The sequence below is a fragment of the Elaeis guineensis genome, chromosome 13 (genome assembly GCF_000442705.2).
Source record: "Elaeis guineensis isolate ETL-2024a chromosome 13, EG11, whole genome shotgun sequence".
Classification (NCBI taxonomy): Eukaryota; Viridiplantae; Streptophyta; class Magnoliopsida; order Arecales; family Arecaceae; genus Elaeis; species Elaeis guineensis.
In genome coordinates, this window is record NC_026005.2 from 60,208,826 (window position 1) to 60,218,030 (window position 9,205).

Sequence of the window (9,205 nt, forward strand, 5' to 3'; positions counted from 1 at the left end):
GCAGGAGGATCGATTAGCAATTCGATTGCTAATTGGCTTAATTTGATTAAGCCAATGGGCTGAGATTAAGTCTAATTAAATATGATTTAATTATATTTAGTTTGGGCTTGATTGGATCAAGTCCAATTGGTTTATTGGATAAGCCAAGTGCAAGGAAAAACTAGTCCTAGTTCAACTAGGACTTGGGTCAATCTAATTTCTAATTTGATTAGAAAATTAAATCAGATTTAAATCTAATTTAATCTGATTAAATTAAGTTCTTAATTGGGTTAAGACCTATTTTAATTGGGTTGATCTAATTTTGATTTGATTTGGTTTGGAAAACCAAATTAAAACAAGTCATAAGACAGAATCCTAGTAAGACTAGGATTCCACCTTGCGCCACATAAGCCTTCTCCACGCCCTCTCTCTTATTCAACGCCAATCTCCACTTATTTTGTGTGACAAAAGCCCTCTCTCAAATCTCTCCCACGTTCACAAAAGGTCTCCTCTCTTCTTTCTTACATGGAAGGTGGTTTGGATCAAATCTAAAAGGAATAAGTTTGGATTTCGAATTCTATGAGATAGAGTTTTAGAAATCCAAAACTCTTTCAATTTTGCACCGAATTTATCCAAATTTTTTTTAAAATTTTTGTGGCTTTTAGTGTATACATTGTATACCCTTTTCTGTTAATCCATACATGAAAATATGAAGGAGGTGCTCAAGAGTTGGGCGTCCCTTAACTTGCCATGTTTGGATAAGCCTTGACTAGGTGTTTGACCTAGACAAGGACTCTATCATATCTCTCTATATAAGATGAGTTTCTTTGTGAAATTTTAGGAAAAGTTAGAGATTTGAGAGAACTTTGTGCCATCCAAAAATCAGAGAGAAATACCTTTGGGTCGTGGAGATGTAAAAGATGCAAGTTTTGGTGTCTAGAGAGAAAAACGTGAAGAAGAAGAGGGTCTTCTTCTAGGGTTTTTATTTTCATATATTTCCTCCCTCCATCTTGAGTTTTCTGAGAGTGTCTCAGATCTAAAACTCCTTCTTCTACTTTCCATCTTTGGAAGAGTCTAAATCAAGAAGAAGGAGGCACCTGATCAACCATCAAAGAAGGATCAACGCAGTACTAGCATACTGTGCTGATTTCCTGAAGCAGGACTTCTGATCGAGATTCGTGGGCTCGTGTGGATGACTCCTAGAGGCCGGACATGTGTACGGCTTGCAACATCATCCTCAAGCCCAGATCAACAAGGTTAGAACATCTAACTTGCAAGGTAATAGATCTGATCTATTGTTTAATACATACATTAGATGTAGCTAGTATAGAAACATGTTGATATGATCAACATGTAGTTCATACTATATTTATATATATTTTAATTTTTGATTTAATGCTATGTAATAATCATGTAATAAGATTTTAGATCTAGGGATTTTTTGATTTTAAAAAATAAATTTTGATTTATTTTAGTCTTTCGCTGTATGATCTTGAAAAAGTTTCAAGATCTAACCCTGAAACCCTAGATCTGGTTCCTACAACTGGTATCAGAGCCTAGGTTCTTTATTACATGATTATTTATACATGCTTAGATTATTTTTTAGATTAGATCTAATTTATAATCTGATTATTAAATCTGAAATTAAAATTTTAGATCAATCACAAACTGCAAGGTTGTCCTGCTGTAAGGTTTACCCCTTACAGTGCAAAGGTTGTCCTAGTTTGTGTAGATCTATCTTTAATCATAAATTTATTAGATATGATCTAGATTAAATTTATGATTTATTAGATTTAAAAGATGTTTAAATCTGAAATAAAATCTCTTTGTTAATAATTTTTGTGCAAAAAAATTGTTTAAAGTTGAAATTGTTTCAATTACATGAACCTGTTTAGATTAGATCTAAAGTAGTTTCATGTTTATTTTACTTGCATCTTGATTATGAATCAAACATGCAATATGGTTGGTAGAATCATATTGTAAAATTATTTTACAAATATAAAAATTATTTTTTGAAAAGCCGAACCCAACCCCCAGCCCAAAACTTAATTAAGAATTAAGAAGTTGTTTGATTAGGTTCTAGGATTGTGAATTGAAGAACCTAAGACACAAATCATAACACATTGGGTTAATGGGTTAGTGGGAATTAGGTCCATTAATTGGGTTAGACCTATGGTTAGATTAAAGATGGACTTAATTAGAGAATTGACTAAATCTAATCAATTGTTGTCTTAGATTAGGTCAAGGATTCTCTAGATCAATTACAATAGTTGTAGTTGGTCAAGTCCATGTCTTTAACGAGAACCAAATGGACTTGATTCTTGGCTAAGCGATCTAGCACGAACTGTTAGGTTGATCTAATCGAAACTAATTAAACCAGTTGGTGTCTAAGATAAACCAGACCGGTGGTTTTTAATTGGGAGCCCACTTACCTGGCCATTTCTGATGGTGTCTAAGGCAAGCTTTGGCAGACCCTCCCACTGATCGAACTTACCTGGCCTCTTGGTGAAATTATGTTTTGATCGGATCACTTGACTATTCGAGCTGACCCATGTCAGTTAGGTAAATCAGTGTGACTGATTGAGGTGCTCCTAGACCAGCCCTGGTCTCCCTTAAGCTGACTTGGTGAAGCCAGTGGGAGGATCATGATAAGCTGGTTCATCTGACTTCATCCTCTATATTATTTAAATCCTCTAAAATTATTAGGTCCTTAAAATGATAAAGTTATGGAGATAACTGAGTCATAGCCTCCCATTAAGGTGTTTGATAATGAGTCCATTAACTCAATAATCATTGCAGACCCAAAGGCCTGGTGCTTGTTGACTAATGGAATTATCACTCATCATATGACGACTTGGAAGTGTCTCTCTAATGGTGGTTAGGTGAGCCAACCAAAGTTCAGCTTAATCATTCGTTGGTTAGATACATCAAGTATGATCATGTTAATGGTTGGACCTAACCGGATCCTTACAGTGGAGGCCAAAGCCTACTGATTAGGTTTCTGGGGCAAAATTAAAATTACTAAAAATTGTTTAGAGAAACAATTAGTTATGAACCTACCCTTAGATGTACATGGGTTGGCCAACCAAAGTTGGGCTTGTGTGCAGTCTAAGTGGATTCTAGTACCCACTAAGGAATTAGGGTAATTCCTCGAATTGGAGGTAGAGGCTACCAATTCGAATAAAATAGTGGGAGAAACTTTTTGATTAAAGTCCAAATCTTTAGGTTTAATGAATCAATTACTAATTAGGTTATAGTTCTCCTTTGTGCAAATATGGCCACTTCCCTATCGCTCCGATCATTGTTGGACAATGATAAGTTGGTGGGATCCAACTTCGATAGCTGGTACCGAAAGTTGAAGATAGTCCTGGAGCATGAACGGATCCTATATGTGATAATGGATCCTGCACCTGAGGAGCCAGCTGTCAATGCATGTGGAACAGTCAGAGATACTTACCAGAAGTGGCTCAGTGACCGGACTACGGTGCGCTGTATCATGCTGGCTGCTATGAGCGACGAGTTCAGTCACAGATTTGAGATGGCTCAGCCAAAGGACATGCTTCAAATGTTGGAGGATGCCTTTGGCACACCCGATGACGTGGAGAGGCACAAGACTAGTTGTGCCATCTTCAACACCAAAATGCGGGATGGTACCTCTGTCACTGATCATGTATTGTACATGATCGAGCTGATGGAACGATTGAGCAAGCTCGACTTTCCCTTGCATGAGCAGCTTGGGAAAGATGCAATACTGAACTCGCTGCCCAAGTCTTATCTCCCATTCCTCACTCATTATAGAATGACAAAGCCTGAAGTAAACTATCACAGATTACTGGGGTTACTTCAGAACTTTGAGAAAGATCACCAACTCCATAAGGAGTCGGTGAACTTAGTGGGAGGTTCGTCTTCTGGTTCTCGACCCTTTAAGAAAGGGAAGAAGAACAAGAAGAAGAAAGTGAAGAAGGTGCAAGTTCAGGTTGGGACATCAGTGCAGGGCCAGACCAGAAAGATCAAGCTCGATAAGAGTCTATTCTACTGGCAAGCACCCTAAATTAGATAGTGTGTCAGATATCTACTTATGGCACTGTAGGCTAGGTCATATAAACAAGAACAGAATAAACAGGTTGACTCAAGGGGAATCCTCGAAGTCAGTGATTGTGAATCACTTCCAACCTGTGAGTCCTATCTTCTTGGTAAAATGACCAAGTCACCTTTTACTGGAAAAGGTGAGAGAGCTACTGAGCTTTTGGGCCTAGTACATACTGATGTATGCGGGCCCATGAGCACCAGTGCTAGAGGTGGATATTTCTACTTCATAACTTTCACGGATGACCTATCCCGATATGGATATATCTATCTGATGAAACATAAGTCAGATTCATTTGAAATGTTCAAACGATTCCGAAGTGAAGTAGAAAACAAACTGAGAAGAGTATTAAAACTCTTCGATCTGATCGAGGAGGAGAATACCTTTCTAGTAAGTTTCTCACATATCTAGGAGAATGAGATTCTTTCCCAATGGACTCCTCCAGGAACACCATAGCATAATGGTGTGTCTGAAATGAGGAATCGGACTCTGTTAGACATGGTCCGATCCATAATGGGTTTTGCTAGCTTGCCGATATCCTTCTGGGGATATGCACTCGAATCGGCCTGTTATCTGTTAAATAGGGTTCCAAGTAAGTCTGTAATTAAGACTCCATATGAGATATGGACGGAACGTAAGCCAGCACTTTCACACCTTAGTGTCTGGGGGTGCCCGGCCTATGTCAAACGATTAGTCACAGACAAACTTGGACCTAGGTCTGACAAATGCTCATTCATAAGGTACCCCAAAGAGACAAAAGGATATTTTTTCTACCATGCTGATGAACAAAAGGTGTTCGTCAGCCTTAAGGCAATCTTTTTAGAAAAAGAGTTCCTTGGTGAAGGAACCATTGCCTCTAAGATTGAACTTGATGAAGTTCAACGGGTAGAAGGACCGACACCAATAGCTGAACCTGAGTCTGATATGATTAGATCATATCCGGAGCCCAATGTACCTGCACCATTAAGGCGATCTGGTAGAGTACCGCGTCAGCCGGACAGATACTACGGTTTCTTGGTCCGAGACGGTGATCCCATCGAACTTGATGAGAATAATGAGGATCCGATCACCTATATGGATGCTATGCAGAGACCTGATTCTGAGAAATGGCTTGAAGCTATGAAATTCGAAATGGAGTCCATGAAGGTCAACGATGTATGGACATTGGTTGACCCACCTGAAGGGGTTAAACCCATTGGGTGTAAATGGGTCTTCAAAAGGAAAAGGGGCGCAGACGGAAAGGTGGAGACCTATAAAGCCCGTCTGGTTGCCAAGGGGTATCGTCAACGTTATGGTATTGACTATGACGAGACATTTTCCCCTGTGGCAATGCTCAAATCTATTCGGATAATGCTTGCAATAGCTGCCCATCTGGATTATGAGATCTGGCAGATGGATGTAAAGACAGCTTTCCTGAATGGAGAGCTGACTGAAGAGGTGTATATGATACAACCTGAAGGGTTTACATCCACAGATGAGTCCAAGGTGTGCAAGCTTCAGAGATCCATTTATGGACTGAAGCAAGCTTCTCGGAGTTGGAACATGCGTTTTGATAAGGTGATCAAAACGTATGGCTTCATTAAGAATGGAGAAGAGCCCTGCATCTATAAATGGGCAAATGGTCCAGTTGTGGTATTCCTTATCTTGTACGTGGATGACATTCTCTTAATCAGGAATGACATCCCCGCACTACAGGGAATAAAAGTTTGGTTGTCATCATAGTTCTCCATGAAGGACTTGGGTGAAGCATCCTACATCCTAGGGATGAAGATCTATAGGGATAGATCTAAAAGGATGCTTGGGTTATCCCAGTCCATGTACATAGACACTGTGCTGAAGAGGTTCAGCATGAAAAATTTCAAGAAGGGCTATCTACCGATAGGCCATGGAATTTCTCTCTCTAAGAAGGATTGTCCGACAACTCCTGAAGAGAGAGAGCGTATGAGTAGAGTCCCATATGCTTCAGCCGTGGGATCTATCATGTACGCCATGACATGTACAAGACCAGATGTGGCATACTCACTAGGAGTAGTGAGTAGATACCAATCTGATCCCGGAGAAGATCACTGAAAAGTGGTTAAAGCCATCCTTAAGTATTTGAGAAATACTAAGGACCAATGGTTGGTTTATGGCGAGTCAGATCTGAAACTTGTGGGGTTCACAGACTCCAGCTTCCAATCTGACCATGATGACAGCAGGAGCATGTCGGGTTATATCTTTACTCTGAATGGTGGAGCCATCTACTGGAAGAGTTCCAGGCAGCATACTGTGGCAGACTCTGTTTGTGAAATAGAGTACATCGCAGCATTGGATGCCGCGAAGGAAGCTGTGTGGCTGAGGAAATTCATCAACGAGCTCGGAGTAGCACCCTCCCTCGATGGTCTAGTCCTGCTCTATTGCGACAGCACTGGTGCCATAGCTCAGATGAAGGAACCCAAAGCACATCAGCGGATGAAGCACATCTTGCACCGCTTCCACCTGATCCGGGAGATCATGGATCGAGGTGATGTCGACCTTCAGAAGATCGACGGAAAGGAGAACCTGGCCGACCCCTTAACTAAAGCCCTGGCGATAAAGGAGTTCGACAACCACAAGTCGAAGATGGGTATTAGATACTGTACCAAGTGGCTTTAGGACAAGTGGGAGTTGTTGGAAAATATGTCCCAAAAAGCCAATCGTCAAGCTGTTGACGGTTGAGCAACCAAGTATTGTAATTGATTTGTTAATAAATAAAATATATTTGGCATCTTCATCATAAGCTTTCATCTTCTAATGAACTCCGTTGTTATGATGAAGTCCTTAGGACTATTTAAGTTTGATAAAGAGAGGATTTATCGATTAGTCCTTAAAACTGTTCACGATCAAATGATAAGCTGTTAATAAGGGCGACAGCTTCTATCGAGCATAGATCGCTGTAGGCCATATGGGTTGGTTGTCCTCTTAACCAAGGAGTGTGGAGACACTGGTATGGCATACAGGTGAGATGTAAGGGTACATCATCATTAAACGTGACCAACTCCAGAGCATTCTGCTGTCGAGAATGTCTCTGATGGGATATAGGTATAAGTGTCCCTTAGACTTGAGATTGCCTCAGTGACTTGCAAGCAACTCACTGTGCTTTGGTACTGGACTAACTGAATTTCTAATTCAGGGACGGAAGGCTTCTGGGCACAGTCAAGTACTTGCGAAGTCAGAGTGTGATCGAGATGGGATTGACCACTCCAAGAGTTGGAGAAGAATGAGTCGCTGTATTTCAATTTAGCAAAACCTTGGCCAGGGTAATCCATCAGATGGATTTGATATTTTGAAATACAATGTGGACAACCTGAGCAGAGTTGACAGTTAAACTCTGGGGTGTCCTATGATCATTTTGGTCAAGGAGATGAATTATATGAAAACTATATCCGCATGGATTCTAAGGATGTTGTTCTACACATTCGACCTATCGGTCGTCGGGTACCATTGCTAGATGGTCACTTTGATTGGTATAAAAATTTATTCCTATGCTACCGGCTTAGGTTCGGACCTATGAGGTCACACACATTAGAGTTCATGATCTGATCAGATGGTTGATCAACGATTAAGAATCGTTCTAGGGTTAAATGATCAATACGATTGACATTTAACCCAATGCAAGTGTTGCAGGAGGATCGATTAGCAATTTGATTGCTAATTGGCTTAATTTGATTAAGCAATGGGCTGAGATTAAGTCTAATTAAATATGATTTAATTAGATTTGGTTTGAGCTTGATTGGATCAGTCCAATTGGTTTATTGGATAAGCAAGTGCAAGAAAAAACTAGTCTAGTTCAACTAGGACTTGGTCAATCTAATTTCTAATTTGATTAAAAATTAAATCAGATTTAAATCTAATTTAATCTGATTAAATTAGGTTCTTAATTAGGTTAAGACCTATTTTAATTTGGTTGATCTAATTTTGATTTGATTTGGTTTGGGAAACCAAATTAAAACAAGTCTAAGACAGAATCCTAGTAAGACTAGGATTCCACCTTGCGCCACATAAGCCTTCTCCACGCCCTCTCTCTTATTCAATGCCAATCTCCACTTATTTTGTGTGACAAAAGCCCTCTCTCAGATCTCTCCCACGTTCACAAAGGTCTCCTCTCTTCTTTCTACATGGAAGGTGGTTTGGATCAAATCTAAAAGGATAAGTTTGGATTTCGAATTCTATGAGATAGAGTTTAGAAATCCAAAACTCTTTCAATTTGGCACTGAATTTATCCAAATTTTTTTTTAGAATTTTCATGGTTTTTAGGGTATACATTGTGCACCCTTTTCTATTAATCCATACACAAAAATATGAAGGAGGTGCTCCAAGAGTTGGGCGTCCCTTAACTTTGCCATGTTTGGATAAGCCTTGACTAGGTGTTTGACCTAGATAAGGATTCTATCATATTCTCTATATAGATGAGTTTCTTTATGAAATTTTAGAAAAGTTAGAGATTTGAGAGGTCTTTTTTTCCATCCAAAAATCAAAGAGAAATACCTTTGGGTCATGGAGATATAAAAGATGCAGTTTGAGTGTCTAGAGAGAAAAATGTGAAGAAGAAGAAGAGGGTCTTCTTCTAGGTTTTTATTTTCATATCTTTCCTCCTCCATCTTGAGTTTCCTGAGAGTGTCTCAGATCTGAAACTCCTCCTTCTACTTTCCATCTTTGGAATAGTCCAAATCAAGAAAGAAGGAGGCACTGATCAACCATCAAGAAGGATCAGCGCAGTACTAGCATACTGTGCTGATTTCCTGAAGCAGGACTTCTGATCGAGATTCGTGGGCTCGTGTGGATGACTCCTAGAGGCCGGATGCGTGTGCGCTTGCAACATCATCGTCAAGCCCAGATCAACAAGGTTAGAACATCTAACTTGCAAGGTAATAGATCTGATCTATTGTTTAATACATACATTAGATGTAGCTAGTATAGAAACATGTTGATATGATCAACATATAGTTCTACTATATTTATATATATTTTAATTTTTGATTTAATGCTATGTAATAATCATGTAATAGGATCTTAGATCTAGGGATTTTCTAATTTTAAAAAATAAATTTTAATTTATTTTAGTCTTCCACTGTATGATCTTGAAAAAGTTTCAAGATCTAACCCTGAAACCCTAGATCT